Here is a 23,875-nt window from a genome sequence, read left to right on the forward strand (position 1 = left end):
AGCGTGTGTGGTTAACCGGCACATTGATTAGGTGATAATATTAAGGGCACCAAGTGAATTAGCATGGTTATTCACACCTTGTTTTGTGATCCTCGGCATCCCAGTCACAAAACTTGAAGGGCACAATCGAGATTGAAACATGCCATTGAAAAGTTCAATGAATCTCAAAACAATCTAGGAATTTCAAATCCAATTAGAACCTAATAATTCATTTTGTTTTTCATGGTGGAAATTGGTGAATCGTCATTCACCTACCTTTCAAATATATTATTACTTAGATTACGACATCCCTCTTCTAAGTATAATATATTTTGATTGGATCCTAGCCTTAATATTACATTTGGGTGTCTTATTAAGGATTATATATATCTAATCTAAACTTGCTTTCTTCTTTCAGATGTCTTCCAACACTAATGCTTCGGGCTCTAACCCAGCTGGTTCTTTCTCTCTCATGAATCTTTGTGGGAGAGTCATCTTTGATGGTTCCAACTTCATGGATTGGATTAGGAACATCAGGAAGGTTACTCGTTATGAGGACAAGGAATATGTCCTCGATAAGGAGTTAAAAGAGCTTGATGAGTCTACTGCTACTCCTAAGGAGATCGCTGAATTCAGGACACATGAGAGAGATGCTACCAAGGTAGCATGCATCATGATGGCCACGATGACAGCCGAGCTCCAAAAGTCCTATGAGGACTTCTACCCTTTTGAGATGCACCAAGACCTGATGGAAAGGTACCATCAGAGTGCTCGTCAGGAGCGGTATGAAATAATCTCCTCCATAATAACTACCCGCATGAAGGACGGTGAATCCGTCACGGCCCACATGCAAAAGATGCAAAGGTATGTGGACCGTTTGCTGAAGCTGAATGTGAACTTCCTTGAGGAGTTGGCAATTGACATCATTTTGCACTCCTGACCTTCTTGTTATGACCATTTTCGTATGACATATCATATGAACAAGGAGGAAGTTACCCTCAGCAAGCTTCAAGGACTCTTGAAGACTGCTGAAACCGGTCTTAAGGGCAAGGCGGTTGTTACCTCTACTACTCCTACTCCAACATCTACACCTGTTTTGGCTATCGGGCAAGGCAAAGGGAAAAAGAGGAAGCACCCTTCGAAGGGTACCAAGGGAAAGTCTCTTGAAGGCTCCTCGTCGAAGACTAAGAGCGGTTCTGTCACTCCTTCTGCCATTCCCAAGGATGCTGATTGCTACTATTGCCTAGACAAGGGGCACTGGAAGCGAAACTGCCCTAAGTACTTGTAGGATCTAAAGGATGGGAAAGCGAAACCCACCCATGCAGGTATTTACACAATATTGTCTAACTACTCATCATATTCTAACTCTTGGGTGCTTGATACAGGATGTGGTATTCACATATGTTCTGATTTGCAGGGCCTAAGAAGAAGTAAGGATGTGGAGCACGGGAAGATAAACTTGATCATGGGGAATAGGAAGGCTTCACCTGTTTCCAAGATTGGAGTTTATACTTTGTTGCTTAATAATGGGTTAAAATTAGATTTGAATAAATGTGTGTACTCGTCTGAAATGGCGAGGAATATTATTTCTTTTCATGATTTGTACAAACAAGGTTTTACCTTTTCGTTTGATAATGAATGTGGTGGTATTAATGCTTTCTTTAAAAATGTGTTTTATTTTAAAGCATTACCTTGTAATGGTGTGTATGAAACTGTGTCGATTGTAGACAACTTAGGAAATAATGTGTTGTATATTGATTCTTCTACTAGCCTAGATAAAGCATCATTGTGGCATTGTCGTCTTGGACATGTAAACAAGAAAAGCATATGCCAACTCCAAAAGAGTGGAGTCTTGGAGTCATTCGACCTTAAATCGGATGATAGTTGTGAATCTTGTCTACTTGGAAAGATGACAAAATCACCCTTTACTGGAACTTGTGAAAGGGGTGAGGGTTTGTTGGACCTAATACATACTGATGTATGTGGGCCATTCAAAACCGCCACAAGGGATGCTAATCGGTATTATGTGACTTTTATTGATGATTTTAGTAGATATGGGTATGTCTACTTAATCAAACATAAGTCAGAAACCTTTGAAAGGTTTAAGGAATTCAAACAGGAAGTAGAAAATCAATTGGGCAGGAACATTAAGATGCTTCGATCCGATCGAGGTGGTGAGTATCTTAGTACCGAGTTCCTTGAATATCTTAAGGAGTGTGGGATTGTCTCACAATTGACTCCTCCCAGGACACCACAGCTAAATGGTGTAGCTGAGAGGCGTAATCGAACCTTGTTAGACATGGTTCGCTCTATGATGAGTCGAGCTTCGCTACCAATCTCTTTTTGGGGGTATGCCTTAGAGACTGCCGCCCATATCCTTAATCTAGTCCCTACAAAGAAGGTTACCAAAACACCTCATGAGATGTGGACTGGGAAGGTTCCCAATTTAGACCACATCAAGATTTGGGGTTGCGAGGCTTTCGTGAGGCGTGAGACTCATGATAAGCTCGAACCCCGAAGTGAAAGATGTATTTTCATCGGCTACCCACAGAAATCTTTCGGTTACCTCTTCTACAGACCCAGTGAGAATGTGGTCTTTGTAGCAAGAAGAGGGGTCTTTCGTGAGAGGGAGTTTATAAGCCAAGGAGACAGTGGGAGGCAAATTGATCTTGAAGAAATTCAAGAAGCAATTGGTGAAGGAACCTCAGACACTAGCAATCAACCTGAGGAGGAAACTCCTGTTGAGCAAGCTGACAAATCTGTACCTCCGAGGCGTTCCACACGGGTTAGGAACACACCTTCGTTTTATTATGGCTTTCATATTACTACGGAAGGTGATACGTTTATCAGCGATAGTACACTGGTAAATTTGGATGAACCTATCAGTGTTAAGGAAGCCATGGCAGGCCCGGAGTCTGCTAAATGGAAGGAGGCTATGGACAGCGAGATACAGTCCATGTATGACAATCAAGTTTGGAACTTGGTTGACAATGTACCGGGCCGTAAAACAGTCGGGTGCAAATGGATCTTCAAGAAGAAGATCGACATGGAAGGAAAAGTGCATACTTATAAGGCTCGACTGGTTGCGAAGGGTTTTACTCAGACTCAAGGTATTGATTATGATGAAACTTTCTCGTCGATAGCAAAGATTAAGTCTATTAGGGTTATGCTAGCCATTGCTGCATTTCATGATTATGAAATATGGCAAATGGATGTCAAAACCGCTTTTCTTAATGGAAAGTTGGCTGAGGATGTGTACATGAATCAGCCAGAGGGTTTTGTCAGTGCAGAGTACCCTAATAGAGTATGCAAGCTTGAGAAATCCATTTATGGATTAAAACAAGCATCTCGTAGCTGGAATCTTTGTTTTGATGAGAAGGTCAAAGAGTTTGGCTTCTCGAGGAGTGAAGATGAGTCTTGCGTGTATGTCAGAGCTAGTGGGAGTATAGTTAGCTTCTTGGTACTGTATGTGGATGACATACTACTTATAGGAAATGACATCCCAACCTTGCAGGAGGTTAAGTCCTGGCTTGGGAAGTGCTTTGCTATGAAGGACCTAGGGGAGGCTGCCTATATCCTAGGGATAAGGATATTAAGAGAAAGGAGTAAAAGACTAATTAGACTTAGTCAGAGTACCTACTTGGATAAGGTGTTGAAAAGGTTCAACATGCAGAATTCCAAGAAAGGAGATTTAACGATCCAAAGCAATGCCAAACTGAGTAAGACTCAGAGTCTGAGTACAGAGGCAGAGATAGCTGAGATGAGCCAATTACCGTATGCTTCCGCTGTTGGCTCGATCATGTATGATATGACTTGTACCCGCCCTGATGTGGCCTTTGCTTTGAGCATGGTCAGCAGGTATCAAGGGAACCTTGGCAAGGCTCATTGGACGGCGGTAAAGAACATTCTCAAGTCCCTGCAGAGGACTAAGGATTGGATCCTTACCCTTGGTGGGAGTGATGACTTGAGAGTATTAGGGTATATTGATGCTAGTTTTCAGGCTGATAGGGATAACTTCCACTCTCAGTCGGGCTGGGTCTTTACCTTAAATGGAGGGGCAATTTCTTGGAAGAGTTCCAAGCAGGAGACGGTGGCTGATTCGACTTGTGAATCAGAGTATATAGCAGCGAGTGAAGCAGCGAAGGAGGCGATATGGCTGAAGAACTTCATCGGAGACCTTGGAGTTGTACCAACTATTAAAGAACCTATGGAGATTTTCTGTGACAGCAATAGTGCGGTTGCCTTAGCCAAGGAACCAAGAGATCATGGCAGATCCTGACACATTGATAGAAAGTATCACTTCATAAGACACAAGATTGAAGAAGGACTCCTCGTGGCAAAGAGGGTATCATCAGATGAGAATCCTGCAGATCCCCTTACGAAGGGACTGACGAGGGTTAAGCATTTTCAGCATGCGAGGCGCATCGGGCTGAGGGACGATATTAGTTTTACAGATTAGATAGGTTTCCTGAAACTTGTAAAATGTAATCGACATTTGATGATGAATAAAATTTGTGATTTATTTATGAGTAAGGTGTTACTGTCATTGTCAATTATTTACTATTGTTTCAGTTTTGCATGTTTTGACTTCCAGAATAAGTAATTTATTCAAACCTCCACAATCGGTCGTACGTCGGAAGTAGGTATGAATCAAGATTGTCATGAATTGGGATTGTAGATGGCTAAAGGTGTTTAGACATGGCAATGGTTGCTGCAACGTTCATGAGTACTCATAAGTTATGAGTATTGGTATAAACCCACGCTCACTTGTATCACTTCATGGAATTTATCTCGAGTGATCGTGAGACGATAATATCATATAAGTCTTCAAACCTAGAAATATGAGTTGTTACCTATGATTTGGTTGTGCATTGATTGCACGTAAACGCACCAGTAACTTGATGTTATAAAACGTGCCTTTGTGTACAATTCAACAAGTAGTAGAACAAGCATATGAGTCGAAGTTTATCTGTTCCTTCTAGAAATAGAAGCGATATCTGGGCCCCTCGATGATTTTGTGTTGACCCATGCACCGGGCCCGGTCAGAACTAAACTGATGTGTTCAGTAAAGTTCTTTGTCAAACAAATCGGAGATCGAGAAACAACTGCCAGACAATAAGCAAGACATAGTTCCATGTGTTTGTCCGGCTGATATCATGAGAACAGAGGATTATATGATCACTTGTCTTAAAATGGCGCTTCATAGTTCAACAGAGTTTTCGAGAGCTACGATTGCTGGTTGGTTCCTGAAGTTATATAGGCAAATACAATTATTAGACTTATCCAAGTGGGAGTCTGTTGGATAAGGTGTCTAAGTCCATAACTTATTTGGTATATACTTGACCCGACCCGGCATGGTCCATTTGGGTTGCACTTCACCCGAACTATTTATGGATAATTTTATGAGAGTTATACACATATGTTTATTAATATATTATAAGTTATAATATATTAATATGAAGTCATGTTATTTAATTAGTCTTAGTCTTAAATTAATTATGAATTAATTTAGAGATTAAAAGGAAGACTAATTAGATTATGGGCTATTGGTTTTATATGGTGTGGGTTAACACTCATTTGTTAATGGGCTAGGCTTATATGGAAGTCCATGGATGATCCATGGAGCTTTTAACCCATGGATCCTTGGAAAAGGAAAGGTCATGGGTTATTAGGGTTTCACCCTAACCATGTACACTATATAAGCATGCTTATGTTGCATGAAATAGCCACTAGTGTGTGTGCTTGTGTGTAGCCGAAAATTACAAGTGTGTGTACACTCTCTAAAGGTTTCCAAGTGTTTTTGGTGATTTGTGATTTCCATTTGAGGCATTCACACTATTGGTGCTTGGCTCTCAAACTCCAAGGAATCAATCTCATCAAAAGGTATGTAATCTCATCTAACTCTTTTATGTTTAAAAGTTCCCCATGCCATGTTAGATAAGTTATGAACCTTGGAAAAATTATTATTTTGCATGTATTAGACAAACATAGATCCAAGGTTTATTAGGGTTGCATGCACACTTAGGAAGTGTTAGATTGCTCAAAAACCAACAGAAGTTTCATGGATGGGTGGGTTGTGAGAGGCCGGGAGGCCAGTTATGAGATATCCAACATTTCTCTAGGAGTGAGGATTGAGTGCTCGCTATGTTTACGTATATTGTCAGGGTGTTGTGGTGATACTTGAGACGAATATGGGTAGGTGTGGAAGGTAGTAGGGGCCCATACTACTGAAAGCACAGGATCCATACACGTAGCAAAGAAGTCATAACCCCTAGGGTTGGGTTGGGAGTTGGTTCCCTATCATTATATGAGTTATTAGAGATCTTTCTGGTGTCTTACCAGAATGGTGGTTACGATACATCTTGAGACGGATCCGGGTTAGGATCGATAGGCCAGTGTTGTCAGAGGATCATGTCAGTGAGACCATCCGGGAGGAGGTGATCGAGATTGTTCGAGGACAATTTTCGGAGATGTTTGGCTCTATCCAGACCGATATAGTTGAGCATTTTGATGAGTGTTATGTAGCTAGCGTCGAGACGATTTCCTTGGTAGCTATAGTAGCTATAACAACGACAAGGGGATGAGCCGGTCGAGCTTTCCAGTACCAGAACTTGTTATTGGGACGTATTACGATGAGCAGAGGTTGCAGTTACTTTGGATTAGGGAGATGTTTTGTACTTGTTACATTTCGTGGGTTGAGCACGAGAGTCTAGCACATGAGTTTCTAGATTTGAGGTTTCGGGGTCTTGTCGGGGCCGGAATTCCAGTCGCAGGGACTCCGAAAGGAGTAATGATTATGTTCAGCTGGATTTATGCAGCTGAAAGTAGAGTGGTTAATAGATAGGATTGGAATGTTGTTTCCAGGGTAGAGATTATGCCCCTTCAGTTTACGAGCTCGAGGCATTGAGCAAGCCTATGACCCCAGGATCAGGTCGTATTCCGGCTCGGGGTCAGTTAGTCATCGGGATTGGCGACAGTAGTTCAGCGTTGGTGAGAGCAAGTGGGTCGATATGGAAAAAGTATTATGCGAGGTTTGTCTCGCCTTTGAACTCTTCTATCAAGTGGTAAGGATTGATTATGCGATCTATTGCACTTTTGGGATTGTAGACTATGTCCTGAAAGTAGTTGTAGCCCGGTTTAGGGCAGAGGTTGTTTCAACTATTGCAGTTCAGTTGTGGATGATCGAGCTGGTGAGTGAGTCAGGGTGCGTGACCCTGAATGATATGAGTTCAAGAGCTCAAGAGAGATAGATTTGTTTGGAACACTTGGGAAGAAGGATATTATGTGGTAGGTTGCGGACAGAGTCCCATGGGATAGTTGTTCAACATTGTCAGGATTCAGTAGTTTTAGTAATCATTATTAATTGGTGTATGAGAGCGCCGACGGAAATAGCTTATTGCTGAAGTATTAGTAGAGCATTTATCTTTTGGTCCTTAAGATTTGAGTGTGGGATCATTCAAGTATCAAGGATTGTCGGTTAATTTATGTTTTTATTTCACACCGATGGGTGGTGATTAGTGTTCTAAGTGGGGGAAAATTGGGAATTTGCAGGTTGATCATCAGTCATTGAAGGTTTTGTCTGTTGTTGTTCAGATTATGGTTTCCAGAAGGGTTGGACAGGTGTTAATAGGTGAATCTCTCAGGGAGCGGAAATCCTCCGAAGGAATTCAAGAGGCGACCGTTGAGAAGCTAGGAGCATGTCACTAATTCCCTTATGCAGTGTGCTTATGTTTCCTAAGGATTTTTTGGGGTATGTTTTCCCTCGATGATGGAATAGAATTTTGATTCTTATCGGACTCGTGTTGCGGTAACCTTCGGGATAATTGTGATAGTCTTCTTGGGCTAGTTCTGTATTGGTAGAATCGGATCAGTCTCGATCAAGTATGGGCTTTGTGGCATGTGAATGTGAAGTTAAGGATTCCCAATTATGTTCATGGTAGTGGTTCTTCATGTGTAACGGAAGGTATTTATGGTGGCATTAGATTTGGTTTGATGTACATGTGATCAGGTTTGGGTTATAGTTTGCAAGTTGGATCTAAAGTTTGTTTATCATTCTATTATGGGGTCGAGTGCGACCAAGGGTTGCAAGATTTTGTTTGGATAAGAAACTTGTTCTATAGGTGGATCGTGCATAGTCAGATTTCAACATGGTAGCATAGGTTGGTGTTGTAAAGGACGTTGAGTAGGCCTTCTCTTCTGGATCAAGTTGATAGTTTATCGGGAGCATTCCAGTCATGAGCTGAGGGCTAGGTAGGGCATACCAGACTCATGATGTGGGCTCAGAGGCAATCCAGACCTATGCTGAGGGCCTTGTAGGGGTATTCCAGTCATAGGCTGTGGGCCTAGTGATCCTAGTAGTTCATTCTTCCGTTGGAGCGCTTTCGGAATGGAAACATTGTTGAGGTTCGGGCGAGCCGTAATCGGCTGCGAGGAATCACAAGATTTGTGCGAAATACAAGGGTAGGTCCTTGAACTTCAAGTTATGAGTTTAGACCTGAGTTTCATATATAGTGGTATCATGATCTAGGGTATTCCATCCCGAGGATGACTGAACCCTATGATTGATTGGACTTAACAAGTTTGGTATTCCAACCCGAGGGTTGATTGGGCCAAACATGTGTAGAGTACGAGGGTATTCCATCTTGAGGATGACTGGACCCATTGTGAGCATGCCTGGTATTCCAGCCCGAGGCTGATTGGGCCAGGTATGGGTGTTTGGGCTTATGATCCGGTTATTATATGTATGTGGTTCAGGAACCAAAGGAAACATTGTCTTGACAGACCTAAAAAGGTTCATCTGCCAATTTACATCCCGTTGTTCATTAGATCCCTAGGAATCGGTTATCAAAACGGGTTTCTCTTGAAGGATTACCTAATCTCGTGTCAAGAAAAGACTTTCGGGTAGTAATGTGTGATTAGTGGTTATGCTTTCTGGTGAGAACCTCAGGTTATCAGAAGTTGAGTAGCCAGTCGGGAGTTCAATGTAAAGAATGCGACAATGATCTAGTGTGGGCAGTCTGTTAGGGAGCCAGACCATCTCGAGACTCCAGATTTCGGATTGAGTAAATGTGATCATATGGTAAGGGATTCGTTTATTTTCCTGGTTTTATAACCCTGCGAGGGTTGGATATGGTTGCCTTGGAGAGGCTAGAGTTTTGCTCGAGGTTGTAGCCGAGTAGTTCAAGTTGTTTGCGTGTAAGGAATGATAAGAAACGATTTCGAGGACGAAATCAAATTTAAGTAAGGGAGAGTTGTAACACCCCGTTTTAAATAGAGTAATTAAATGGTTAGTGGGGTGTTGGTATTAGGAAGCCAAATGGCATAATTTTGAAGCTGGGGGTTAAAAGTGGAAGTTTAGAATTGGTTTTTGTGAGTATTTACGAAAGCAGGGACTAAATGGTAACTTCTAGGACTTAAGTTGTTATGAATCTTGGATGCTAGGGGCTGATTGTTAATTTTCGGACTTGTATTGAAGGGAATTTTGTAGAGCAAGGGTTATAGGGTAAATACAGGACTTTATCAGAATTAGATTGTGAAGTCAGGGGCCAAACTTGTAAAAATGTGACAAACTTTCATATGGATCGGGACTTAAGACGCTACTTCCCTCGTCCCCTTCATTTTGAACGCAACCATTCCCAAACCCTAACCCTAGTGATCTCTCAGCCGCCGCCACCTTATCCCTCCATCTTCCAGTCACCGCTAACCCCTTTCGTCGTTGCCTTGAACCACCCAACGGCTGCCAACACAACTTTGGTGATGGGATTGAACCTTGATGTCGTGGTTGCTGTTATGGTTTTATCAACCGTCGTGCCTTCGTTCCTCCTAGTCGCCGGTTGCTATGTTGTCGTTATCGCTGCCGGGTTGCGTTGCCATCAAGCTCCGCCATCGTTGGCCGCTGTCGGTATGGAAGAAACACACCGATTTCAGTCGATGTTATCGCACTCGGTGAAGGATCTCACCCCCTCTACTCTTCGTTCTGTCGTTGCCGCTCACAAGACTCTTATTCCGAACTTTGGTCAACATCCTCCACCCCCAAGGGTGGCTGTTGTTCATGTGTTTCAGCCGTTTGTTGCAAGGATGGGTTTGTTCTCGGTATTTCATCTCGTGTTGGTGACTACGGTTCGTGGTTTGCAGTGAGATTTTGTGTGTGTGTGTGATTTTTATCGAATGGGAGCTGTGAAGAACCACCATGGCTGCCGGCCATGGTGGCTGCCACCTGAAGAACCGCCACAGCGGTTGTGTATGCTGATGTATGGATTAATTTTGTATGTGTGTTTATTTCATTAGTGTGTGTTTGGCCGGAATTCTAAGTACAAGGCATCACCACCACCGTGAGGTGGTGGCTGCGACCATAACCCACCATGTGTCTGTTGATGTAGTTAGTATGTGTGTTTGTAATTAGATTAGGGTGTGAGTGTGATTATCGGATGGGAATTGTAATTGTAACCAATCGGTATATACTGAAAAGGAAAAACCAAACCACCGCCGTAGGGTGGTGGCTGCCACCACCGGCCGCCGTGTCGGGTGACGGTGTGCTTTACCTCGTTGTGATTGTTTCGTTTGGGGTGCTAGAAACCCTAATAGGCCCAATGGAGCTTAATGGGCTTAGTGAAAACCCTGATGGGTCTAATGGACTCAAATTGACCAAATGCAAACCCTAATGGACTAATGATATTCTAGTGGGCCTAATAGGCCCAATAAAGCCCTAAGTGACCTACAAGCCCAACAAATTGATAAAGGGGCTAGTATTTGGATTGGAAAACCCTTACGCCAATAAAAGCCTAATTTGGGGAATTAATCGAGACATACGAGAATTATTTAATAACTGGAGATATTAAATAATAATCATTGGAAGAAATTAATCTATGCATATTGGACTTAATGGATTAAGTCCTTAGTGGATTAAGTCCTTAATGGGTTAAGTATGAAACTTAACCCTAATCGGCATTTTATGTGCAACCCTAACTTCACATGGGTTTATTGTTGGGACTTTCTATTGGACCTTGATGATTGGATTATTAATGGGCCTTCCAAGAATAATTATATGGACTAAAATAATTTAATGGGCCTAGGGTAAGTCCTATGTAAGGGGTTGGGCCCAATTTGGAAAATTAGGCCATAGATGGGCCATAATTGGGCCTTTATGATTATGTTGTATTTGGCCATGGAAATTGGATTGGAATAATTGGCTGAGCCTTAACGAAAGACCATGTAGAGGTCTGGGCCCAATTTGGAAAGTTGGGCCATATGTTAGGATTTGGCCCATTATTAACTTTTGGGCTTTTATAGTGTGACTTGGACCTTGGGCTTGTAACCTAATTATTAATTGGGTATTGTTTGATGTTGACAGTACGAGAATCTGTCAACCAGCAGCTGGAGTTGTATCTGCGGGACTTCAGCAGTGCCAGGTGAGTTATCTTCACTATACTAAGGGGTCTAAGGCGCCAAGGCCGACCCATTAGATATGTTATCCTAGCAGTGTTAGATGTTGAGTATGAGTTAGTGTTGCACGCTAGTGGTTATGCCAGTTAGGTAGACCTATAAGACTACCTGTGATGTTATATGATTATTGCATGCTCAGTGGTTATGTTATGTGTTTGTTATATGGGATGAGTTGAGGTTGTATTGCTTCGTGCAGTAGACAACAAACCCTAGGAGCATTCCGGTTACGGGCTAAGGGAGACTCGTACTGTGGGCTCGGGAGCATTCCAGTTACGGGCTGAGGGAGACTCGTACTGTGGGCTCGTGGGTATTACAGTTTATAGGGCTGTTGACCCGTTATGTGTTGTTCTGTTCAATTGTTATGATATGTTATTTGTTCATGTGTTATTGGATTGTATGTGTATCGGTATTTTGGGGGTAATTCACTAAGCATTCGAGCTTACATTTATTGATTATTGTTTCAGGTGCAACAAATGACTGCAGGAACGAAAAGTCATGATCATACAGCTCCTCATTTTCATGGGTTTTATGATTTGATTCTGGGGATACTCTGATGTTTAAACTATTTTGAAACCAAACTATAATAACTTAACGGTTCTTAAATGTATTAAAAAGTTTTAAATTGGCTTTAATTTTATGGGTGTTACACCTAGTCGGGATTTTTACAACACCGGTTTATTCAGGATAATCATAGTCAACTCCTAATCCATGGAAATTTTGTGCTACTTTAATTAATCAATGTACGATGTATACTTGAACTTCCTCCATCCGATAACTTAAAATACAGCAGCTGGAGGAACCTTAGGTTGAGCTTCATCTAGGGATATTCAATATTTTCATATATGAGAACTATTCTCAAGCCACGAATTAAGTTAAGATCGAGCGGCCTTAATTATCTTATCCTTTCAAAGGTTTTTATAGTAGTGTAAATTTGTAATGGACAATTTTGTGTTTGTAGATATCATTCAATATAGAGTTCCATTCTGGTGTGCTTTATAAAACCCTCAGAAAGTAATTACCCAATTAAAATTATTTAAATACGGCTAGGGTCCATTTTTCGCTCCAAAATGAGAAGAGGGTTAGCCATAATACATCAAGTAGATATTTAGGTATACAAATTTTTTGACAATTTCAATCTCTATGAAACTTGTAGATCTATCGAGATTTAATTACTTGTGTCAATAGAATGTCTAATCTTTTCCATGATTGTCTAATAGTCTTGACTATATTAGCCAATGATCATTAATTTAGATGGTAAATTAACCATACAAGAACACATGATCCCAACTCAAGTAACACTTACGAGGCACAAGTATTACATCATCTCAACTACCATGAATGAACGCATTGGATTTAAGCATCACCCCACATCAACTAATTATAAAGATTGTGTGTCTTTCTCATGTGTAACATGAAATTTATGTTTTTCTAAAAAAAATGGGATTTTGTTTTCATATTTAGTTAAAAAACTTTAACCTTTCTTTTGAAACTATTCATGTTTAAGCCAATTTTATAATTCATAAAAGCTTATTTTCCTTTGTTAACTTTTAACAATATGTGATTTCAATTTTATATAAGAAAACATGCAAAACTAAAACAATCACACAATCCTACAAACACAATCACAGTTCAAGTAACGATATCACCAACCTCGATCCTATGTGTCTCCCTTATGAGTCATCAAAGGAGAGACAATTTGTACTAAGGACAAAAGGACACTTTAAAGCTCCTAATCTATCAACCACAAACTCTTGATGTCAGCTTGAACTTCATGGGAATGTTTGGTCTTCCATAAATCACAATTTTCTATTATAATACAAATTTCCTAAATAAACTATTATAGTTAGTATATATAACAAAGGGCTTCTAGCCCAACGATATTTGGCGTTGTCCTCCCTCTTTAAGGTTGAGGGTTCAAGTCTCGTCGTGGACATAGACGAATTTATGTATTGTTAGGAGTAGATTAGATTTGTTAGATAAAAAAACTATATATATATATATATATATATATATATATATATATATATATATATATATATATCTGTGTGTGTCATGTACCTAAGCTTATATACAGAACGCTCCAAAAAATGTAGTTTTGATTCATTTATATCCATACTAATCATTATATCTCTTTTTTACCATTCTTCCTTAATCATTTGACTTACTAAGTCGATCAAATTTACGTTTTTTTTTCTTTATTTTGTTTAAAAACTTAAAGCATTAAAAGTCGTGACCATTTAATCAACCCTACTAAATTCTAAATGAAAACTAATAAAGTAAAAGATAAAAGAAGAACATGTCATAACTCAATCAACATTTTCACAAAATCATTGGATATAGTTTTTCAATTGAAAGGCAAAACGTTTGAATTGTATTTGTTAAAAAATATTTGTTTTTTATTTTCATTATAAAATTCAATAATTATTTACATTAAAAATATATATAATTGATTTTTTTATTCCATAATTGAAGTTAATTCAATGGTATTCTATTAAAACAAAACTAAGAGAAAATGAAATTGGATTTGTTTTGTTTAAAACTACATCGTTTAAAATGTTCTATACCTAAGCTTAGGTACATAACAACCACATATTTCACTTTTCCCTATATATATATATATATATATATATATATATATATATATATATATATATATATATATATATATATACATACACACTAGTGGTATACCCGCCCAATGCTGCGGTGACAATTTGTTTCACTCTGACAATTTCTTTTCAATCGAGAATTAATTTTATTTCGGCGGTCATGTAATCGTTTATGTTTGGTGTATAGTTTCCTTTCGACGGACATAACTTGGTTTAAAAGAAAAGTGTGTTGTTATTTTGTTTTAAAACTATACGGTTTTCAGTTAAAAACAAAAATATGTTATTGTTTTGTAGACCTAACTATGGAATAACATAACCATGTAGTGATCTTAGCGTATCTAGCATTTTTATATTTAATCTTTGATCAAAATTAGATTTTAATTTTTAATATGACTATTATTAGTATGTTGATAATTTCTCTGGTTCTTCCTAAGGTTTCCTTCAAGACGCAAGCTCAAAGTGATATTTTTGATGTCATTATCGGCTATTTCTAAATATGTTGATAATTTTTATTTAAAACTAGAGGGAGACCCATGCTTCGCATGGGTCGGTAATCTTTTGTAAGATTTGCTTCGAATTTCTTGGTTTTTCATTACATTAGAGGGAATCTTTTCCAAATTGATTTTGAAAATGAAGAAAGGCCAAAAGTTAAAACATATTTACACAAATAAAGAAACTTTTAAGCTCGTCGGCATATTTCATTCTTAAAGCAGCCACGACCACTTTTTGAGATATGCAACTGGCACCTGAGTCAAAAAAATAAGAATTGAATCATTATTCAACAAAAGATTATATGAAAGGCAAGGTTATTGCTAAAGTAGTTTTAATTATAAGTCATTAGCAATGAGAAATTAATTAATTTCCACGTTGGTATAAATTTTAATTGATTTAAAAGTTACTGGCTAATACACTATGTTAAGGGCAGGGGTAAAATGGTCATTTACCCTTATTTGGACGGTTGTAAAAAAACACTGTTTGTTCATACTTCCCTTACGCAAGCATAAATTTGAGAAATGAGAATGACCGTGTATGGTCATTCACTCCCATTCAGTAACAAAAAATCTTTCTTCATACAACATTTTTTACAAACGTAAGTATAAAATGATTAATTACTCTCATATAGAGAAATGAAAATTTTCACGTATCATGTCAACACAATGTAAAACATCAGGAGCATCATGAGACATACCAAAAGAGTTTGGTTAAATAATAAACATAAACCATTAAATATTAAGGATGGTCAAGCACAGTTAGTACATCTATTGTTTTCATTTTCTTTATTTGTTAAGTAAATAATAACTTAATATTAACCGTTATTATAAAAAAAGTGTACTAATATAATTATAATATACTATTTGAAAAAATAAAAATTTGATTTAGCATGTTGAACTAACGACTGAATTGAGAAAGTCAAGAAACTATTAACTTTTTTTACAAATTTGACTTCGTTTCTTTCCTCTTTCCATTTCAAATACTATTTATCCATACAACACTTTATTTAGATTAAGTTATGTGCAACTTTTAACAATAAGAGAAGAAAGCAAAAACATACTTACAGGTCCAGGTAAACACTGTTTCACAGCTCTAAAAATGCCTGAAAGACCATTATTACTCCCATGAGGGAACCAATCGTATATGTATCTATGTTCTCGAGGGAACAAAACAAAATACTAAATGGCTGCAAGAGTCCTCAATTTCCTTCACCACTTGATGTCTGGTTCAAATTGGGTATCGGTTATAACACTCTTTAGTATAAATAATGAATTTTGTTTTAAGCATTCATTTTGTTAAAAAGTAATATAAACAGGAATAATAAATTTAATAATAAATTACTTTTTACCCTTTTCAAAAGTAAAATCACTGAAAAAACTGATGAGTTTGCTTCTGTTTGCAAACAACAATTTCACAATTTGTGGTGGTTTTTTTCTGGTTAGTAGGGAACAGCTATTCCAAAAAAACAAATATTATTTTATGTATGTAGTAATGTTGCAAACCATTATGTAGCATTGAGATTCCATAATTCAACCTTCATTTTGATATTTGAAGTAAACATCATAGAGAAAAGAATCATAAAATAAGAAAAAGGAACTTGAGAATGAATGGAGATCACCATGTTCGTACTTGAGATAGCTCTGCTCCAGCCGTGGCCAGATATATAAACACTTTCCAATCTTTTTTAATCCAAAAATGTGTAAAATTCTCTGCAATTAAGTCAGACCATTATTAGATTATGTCTTGGCTAAACTTTTAGCATGCTTAAAGCGAATACAAACAAATTAAAGTAAGAGAATATGTAAATTGCTTAATAAAAACATATTAACAGAGAAACCCATACAATTTGAGGTCTCATTGTGCTTCCTCTTTCCCATTTGGAATTGGAAGGAATGGAATGAGGTTTTCCATTTGCAACTGTGGCTGCTTGCAAAATTGGTCTCATTGGTTACTCTTGCCGTACATTTATGACCATCTAAACCATAAAATAGGCCTTCCATTAGAATATATTCAAACAAAATTATATATGGTAATGATGATACTAGAAAAAAACCGTTGTTAAATGTGAGTCATCTGTTGATGAACCTAAGAAGCCAGAATCAGAGTTACTGTGTTTGTGGTGGTTGTCGAGGCCAACACAAATAATAACCCTAAATATTACACACTAAAATAGTGTATAGTGGTAAAGGGATCGAATCCACGGAGATGGGTTTAATTTATAACTCTATGAAAAATCTCTTTGTAAAAATACTTGTAAAATGACAATAAAAATAAAATGGGGGGGTTTTGGTGTTTTGAAATACTTGAAACAAACTAGAATTAACTATGATTTAAATAGACAAATGCAACAAAACTAAGAGTTTGATGTAAAATCAATAAGGGAGAGATGGTTGACTTAAAGTTTCCTCACTTTGACTTTTGATGAACATATCATTAGAATCCAATGGTGCAATACTTTGATTTAAATCCTTAATTTGGCTATAGTAATCCAAGGAGCTTGAGATTACCTAGACTTTTCTTAATTGTTGAAATGGCTAGAGAAGCTCATAACAATTTCCTTAGTCAAAGTCACTAATTCCAAATAGCATGTAATTAGTGAAAGTCAACTAGCATTAAGAACCAAAAAGTCACCAAATCCAAGAGGGGTCAAATGCTTTCACCACCATGTTGGAGGAAATGTTTTTTTATGATTGTGTGAAGCAAAAACAACACAAAAATCATTTGTTGCTTGCTAATTTGAGGATCCTTTACTTAATCAAGAAATTAGCTAACTAATCACCACAAACACATTTAAACTCATGAACTAAAACATACAAGTAGTGATAAGATGTTAAAACACAAAGCATTACCATAAAGATTTAAGAACATGTTCATGGATTCTTCAACATTCAACAAAAGTTCAAAGGATTAACCAAAAGTCAACCAAGATTAGTTTAGCCAAGCATGGCTAAACCCAAAGAAACAAAGTTAGAGAAAATTGTACCAAACATTAAGCAATAATCAAGAGGTAAAAATATGATGTTCTTCAAGTGTTCTTGGCCTTCAAAAGTCTTCAAAACTCCAGAGAGAATCTCCAAAAATCGGATGTCCAAGAGTCCCCAAAAGATGGGCACCAACCTTCCTCAAAAAGCCTTCCAAATGGATTTCCGAAATTGCCCCTGCAGGAGGTTGCGTTACCCGTGTGCTGCTGCGCGGGTGGTGCCTGACATGGGTTTTTTTTTGAGTTTTTGGGCCTCCAAAGCATATCTCACTAGCCCAGATCGAGTCCAATAACCTCCTAGCCCATTTTCTTCAAGTTTTTCTTCATTTTAAGCCCAATTTGACCTCTCTAAATCCTCCAAAGCTCGTGCACTCGCCTGATTAACAATCTACGCAAGCTTGAATAAACGCCCGCATCTTACAAATTTAAAGTTTATTTCTCTCCAAGCCTTCAAATAATCATCAAGCTCGCTCCATGCATCATCTCCACAATCACCAAGCCTAACATCCTTTTTGTCTACCAAATCCCATCGCTTTCCATACGTCCCGAACACTCCCGCTCCGCTAGACCCGAAAACCTGCAATCATGCTCACAAGATTCGAAAGTACCCGAAATAGTCATAAAATAACAAAAAGGAAAATATGCATGGAAATTATCTAAATTATGAATGAAATATGCTAAAATAAACTATAAAAAGAAGTAAACAAAACAAACTATCAGTTTGCTTCTAGAACATCTATTCCCAATATATGAGCCCGAAAAATCACTTATATGTACAAAGAATGGATCCCCTTTAAGGTGTGATGTAACATGTCTGTCTACCATGGTTAAAATGAGGAAATTATAAGATTATGCAATTTTTCACACACCATGAACACCATTAAAGCATCATGTATATATAAATTCCGGCATGATCAACTAAAAGTTTAGTTCTCCGTTCACATAAATTCAACTTTTAAACTAATCCATTACAAATATGCGTCTAACAGTTGGAATATGATGAAATTGAAACATCAAATTAAGATTTAACTGAAGACTCGTTATTACAAAACTAAGATAAGGTGAAAAAGGAAGACGTACAATAACAAGCATTTCATCAAACGGTTGGTGGGCACAGGACGATGTAGTGTTACATGGCAAAACCCAGATCATGAGTAATGGAAATCGGGCCACCAACAGCAGAAGAGGAACTGACAGCGGACAATATTAAACCTGAAGCTGTGATGAGTCTTTCAAAACTCGCTCAATATCAGGTAAATAGAAATTAGTGAAGGAAGAACAACATAAAGCATGATGGGTAGAAGGAAACACCTACAACATAAAGCTTCAGTTCGTCACTTGTGTTGCTCCCAAACGTTGACCAGTCAATGACGGTGGTAGGGACGACGGAGACAGAGAATGTAAAGAAAAGCGACCTTAGGGTGCGTCGGAATCATAGTTGAAGTTTTAGAACAACAGACATATTTAACTATAATTAGGGCAAAAACCTAAATCGGAAGATGGTCGATGGTCATCTACATCGTCCCTCTAATCCCATCGTCACTAACAGTTGTGTTTCTTTGACGGTGGCGAAGGCACATCGGTATTCTTTTAGGGTGCGGAAACGTTGAGACTTTCGAAGTCATCCTCTCCACCGGTACCGATGCAACGCGGTATTGAAGAAGATGAGCAATGGGGAAGACGAGCAGTAGAGTTAGAAGGAAATGGAATAAGGGAGAAGAATTTGAGGCGGTCGGTCGGTGGAAACGGTGGGATATGAGAGATAATGGAACGAGTTAAAGTAACCATGATTAAGTAACCCACAAACAAAACCCAAGTTAGACACTGTAGCTAAGGAACGATAACTTTAATATATATATATATATATATATATATATATATATATATATATATATATATATATATATATATTTGGCATAACAATTATCATTCATGAATAACTTGTATTAAAATTCATCAATTTTGGTTAATATTTTTTTATATATTATTTAATATTATTGTTTGAATTTTCTTAGATAAAATATCTTTAAAAACTTTTACTACTTTTTAAATTATTTATAAAAAAAATTGTTTTTGTTTTATGATTTAATGACAACTATAAGGACCCATATTTTTTAAGTTTTAAATACTTGTTTTCTTTATCGCGACTACCATGTACGTTTAACCAATTTTTAACATATTTTTACTTTGTGTATAAACAATAATATTTCTTTTTAAAATAATTTACAATAATAGTTGATTTGTAACATATTTAATTAATAAATTTTCTTTAAAGAAAATATAGTGTTTAAATTTTTAACATCTTTAATGAATGTGTCTTTATATAAAATCATTTTTAAAATAATAATAATAATAAATCAACAATATAAATTTATTGACAAAATTGCAAAAATATTCCTTGTGGTATGCATTTTTCTAGGGTTTTAGTTCAAACCCCGATTTTTTGGTTTCGTGGTCCTTTTGAGCTAGTTTTGTTGTGTTTTTGGTTCCTCTAAATATTTAAATGACTTTAATACCCTTGAGGTATTTATTTTTCATTTTTCTTTCATTTCTTTTATGTAATACTAATTTATTTATTTTAATAATTAAAAAAAAAATAAGAAGGGGCCCACCTTCCTCTCTCGTATTTAGCTAGAACCAGACGAGGATATCGTTCTCTACATTTATCTTCTTCAACACATATAAGGATGAACATACACACAAAATCCATGTTGAAAAACTCAAACCCATTGATTGTTTGATGAAAAACTTAGGAAATTGATCCAGATTTAGAACCAAAAATCGACCCATATGTAGAAATATTTCCAGATGCAGATATTAATGAAGAAGAACTTGGAAATTGGTGGTGAAAAAAACAAAATAAAGAACACACACATATGAATCTCAATCCAGATGTAAGTTCTTCAATGGAAACCTTGTAATGATGGGAGAAGAAAGTAACAATTTCTGAAAAAAGATGGGAGGTGAGTTTCTTGAAATCCAGTTCAAGGTTTTTTTTTCAAGGTCGGGGTTTTCTAGATCTCTAATCCCTGTCGCCGCTGCTCATGGCCACCGTGAATGTGCCTCCGTCCGGCGACCTTCATCAGCTGCCAATGTATCCAATTTCGTAGATCTGCCTTCATGAACAATCGATCATGACCGTCATCTACCTCCTTCAACTTCTAGTGTTTCATAAGCTTTGGTTTATCAGGTGGATGAGGAACGACAGATAAATGTGTACGGCGGATGGGGATATGGTGGTTTGTTTGAAGATGAAGTTTTATGGGTTTGATTTTGGTTTTATGTTTCAGCCATAGATATCTTTGCTCTAGGTGTTTGTCAATTTTTATCAGTTTTAAGTCCAACCTCATTCTAGAGATATTCACCTGAAAAAATGGTGGAGATGGGTGTGAAGATGATGAACCGGGTGTTGTGAAAGTGACGATGGCTAAAAGTGTTTTTGACTTTTGTAAATCCAAATCAATTTTTTTTTAATTTTATTTTTGTAAATCTAGATTTGAATGTAGCACCGGAAGTGGGGGAGTTCGCTGGAGAAGATGAAATTGTTGGTGTTCCGAGAGAGAGAGAGAGAGAGAGAGAGAGAGACCCAAGTTAAATAATTATTTTCTTTTTTCTTTAAATTAAAATGAAAAAACATAAAAAAGTATATCAGAAAGGCATTTTAGTCTTTTCGGTTTTCCGTGGAACCAAAATCACAAGCAAACATGGTTAAAAGGACCACAAAACAAAAAAAATTGAAGTTTGGACTAAACCCCAGAAATAATGCATACCACAGTGACAATTTTTAAAATTTATCAAATTTATGTTATGTTAGGACGTTGTATAAGAAAGGAAGATTTTTTTTATCTTTTCTTTTGCAGCCTTAATATTCTCAAAATCGAATACATCTTTATTTTCAATATTATTTTAATCAAAATAAAAAGCAAGAGCCTAGTAGTCAATGAAGCCATAGACGTTTTTATAAATATTCAGAAAAATTGAACAAAAATACAGCATAATTATATATATATAATATAGATCCGAAACTTGTTGCTCTAAATCAACACAATTTAACATATATCTACAAATTTTAAGAAAATACAACATCGATCTACACAAATACAATATAATTTCAAAATGTTTCTCAAAATCTATACAAATGCAAAATATATGAATATCTTTATATTGCATCTTTTTCCGATGATACAGGGTTCATATATATATATATATATATATATATATATATATATATATATATATATATATATATATATATATATATATATATATATAGAGAGAGAGAGAGAGAGAGAGAGAGAGAAAGAGAGAGAGAGAGAGAGAGGAATGATCATTTGAGAACTCAAAGTTTCCCGAGAACCCGAGAACTAAATAATAACCATTAGATTAAAATAATAGAGGGTTAAGATGCTTAGTGGCACTTTCGTAAATATCTGAAAATAAAATGGGGCGGGGGCATCTTATTAAAATAAATTAGGGACATTTTAGGGACAGTTAATCACGTCAACTCTTTATGCTATCTCTCTCTCTCTCTCTCTCTCTCTCTCTCTCTCTCTCTCTACTCTTGATCACACCTTCGATCTCAAATCGTCGGACCTCAAATCCTGAAACCGTCGTCGAAGTGTGACAGGATGTGAGTATAGTTCATCGGAACATCTACAATGAAACATTAGGTCGGTCGTTTTCTTTTGAATCTGATCTTGACTTGTCGATTTGGAGAAGATGGTCCTATCGAATGTCTAGTTGGAGTGGAATCGATCATCTACAATGAAGCATTAGGTCGTTTTCGTCGATCGTCTCCCTCCTCCCTTCATCGGCGACTGTCAATCCACATTTATTGATCTTCGGCAGTTGTTGCATCATCTCCACGTCCTCCGCGGATCGATCGCTTATTGACTCGGCTAATTTTCCCCAAAATAAACACCACCGTCCTCCAGATCTGGAATTAATTGCTAAAACGTAATTCATTGTGTGTGTCGATCTCACTTCAGAGCACCAAAAGACCTTAAATTTGTTCTCCATGAGGCTCTCGATTTTGCTGGATTCAACACTACCTATGCTAAGGTATTTCTTTTCTATCAATTCAATCTTTTATTCTAATTTTTTTCTTATACTATATAATTCTCCTTCACGTCATTTGGCTTGAATTTCTTTTCATTTTGCTATTATACGTTTGAAAAATCTGTTCCTATGGGCTCTGTTAATCGTTAACAGTGTTCTGTACCCTGATAGGTGGCAATTTTCAATCAAATCATTTTTTACAAACTTGAATTTGATACAAATTAGTAAAGATTGTTGATGTCTTAACTAAGTTCATACGGGTTGCAAAAGTTCTAGGTTGGATTTTCAATAGTCAAAGTCAAATATATGATTGATTTTATGATGTGATGAGTATTAATGAGGATATGTTACATTCATTTGGTTACTTGGGGATAGAGAATTGTCTGAATGCGATGTATTTCCAACAGGAAGCAAGATAGGGTTTCTGTTCACAAATTCAGAAGTTATATGGAATAGAGAGGGAAACAAGCATAATCATCAATAAAGGAGTAGACTTAGGGAAAAAGGGTTTCATTCCACACCATGATGGAATAAAAAGGAACACCCCCTGCCCTGCCTGAGGAATGAAAATTAGCAAAATGGAAGGAATCAGATTCCCTCAGGAATGGTGAATTCCATTCCATTACATCAGGCAATACACAAATATTTGTTTAAATGCAGTTTGATACATGTCATTTATAATAGTGTGATTTGTTTTTTTTTTCTTGAACAGCATGTGAGCGGCTTATTATTCTTGAAGTTGATTGTATGGAACTAAGAGATTATGGTGCTCTCCTTTATCACTATGGATTTTACAAGGAATCCTTGAAATACCTACACTTATATCAGGATTCACAGGTACACACTACACCACCATATCAAATGCTACAAAACCCCTTATATTTTCCCTCTTCTTTCCAAAAAAAAAAAAATAAAAAAAAACCATCTGGTCATTTGTTGACTTTTCCATGAAAGCCACTTGAGATTTTAAATAATAGATTTTCTGGAAAGTTCATAAATCTCAAACAACTTTCATTGAAAAATCTATGGAAAGTTAACAATTTATTTAAAGCCAAAAGTTACCAAATCTCAAATGGCGCAATATCATGGAAAACTTTAATTAATCTTTAAGATATTTTATGTTCCATCATTGATTTCTGATTCGGTGACTAATAAACTAATCCATTAGTATAATATATAAATGAAAATATAGTTTTATTGAAGTATTTTTGTTGCAAACTTTACATATGAATTGCATGTGATTCACATGTAAATCACATGTAATTTACATATGATTCACATGTAAATCACAAGTGAATCACATATGAATAACATG

General features: G+C 37.0%; 1 long non-coding RNA gene across 2 annotated transcripts; it reads left to right on the forward strand.

Annotated features, from left to right (window-relative positions):
- Window positions 1-9,609: 9,609 nt before the first annotated feature.
- Window positions 9,610-12,188, forward strand: LOC145062911 (uncharacterized). 2 transcript variants are annotated; one of them, XR_013687764.1, is made up of 3 exons: window positions 9,610-10,229; window positions 11,330-11,387; window positions 11,618-12,188. It is a non-coding gene; the product is annotated as an uncharacterized LOC145062911 (long non-coding RNA). The 2 variants fall into 2 exon arrangements; XR_013687763.1 differs by having other exon boundaries at window positions 11,886-12,188.
- Window positions 12,189-23,875: the final 11,687 nt, after the last annotated feature.

The sequence above is a fragment of the Lactuca serriola genome, chromosome 7, assembly GCF_051521515.1.
Source record: "Lactuca serriola cultivar US96UC23 chromosome 7, Lser_US96UC23_V15, whole genome shotgun sequence".
In the NCBI taxonomy this organism is placed as follows: Eukaryota; Viridiplantae; Streptophyta; class Magnoliopsida; order Asterales; family Asteraceae; genus Lactuca; species Lactuca serriola.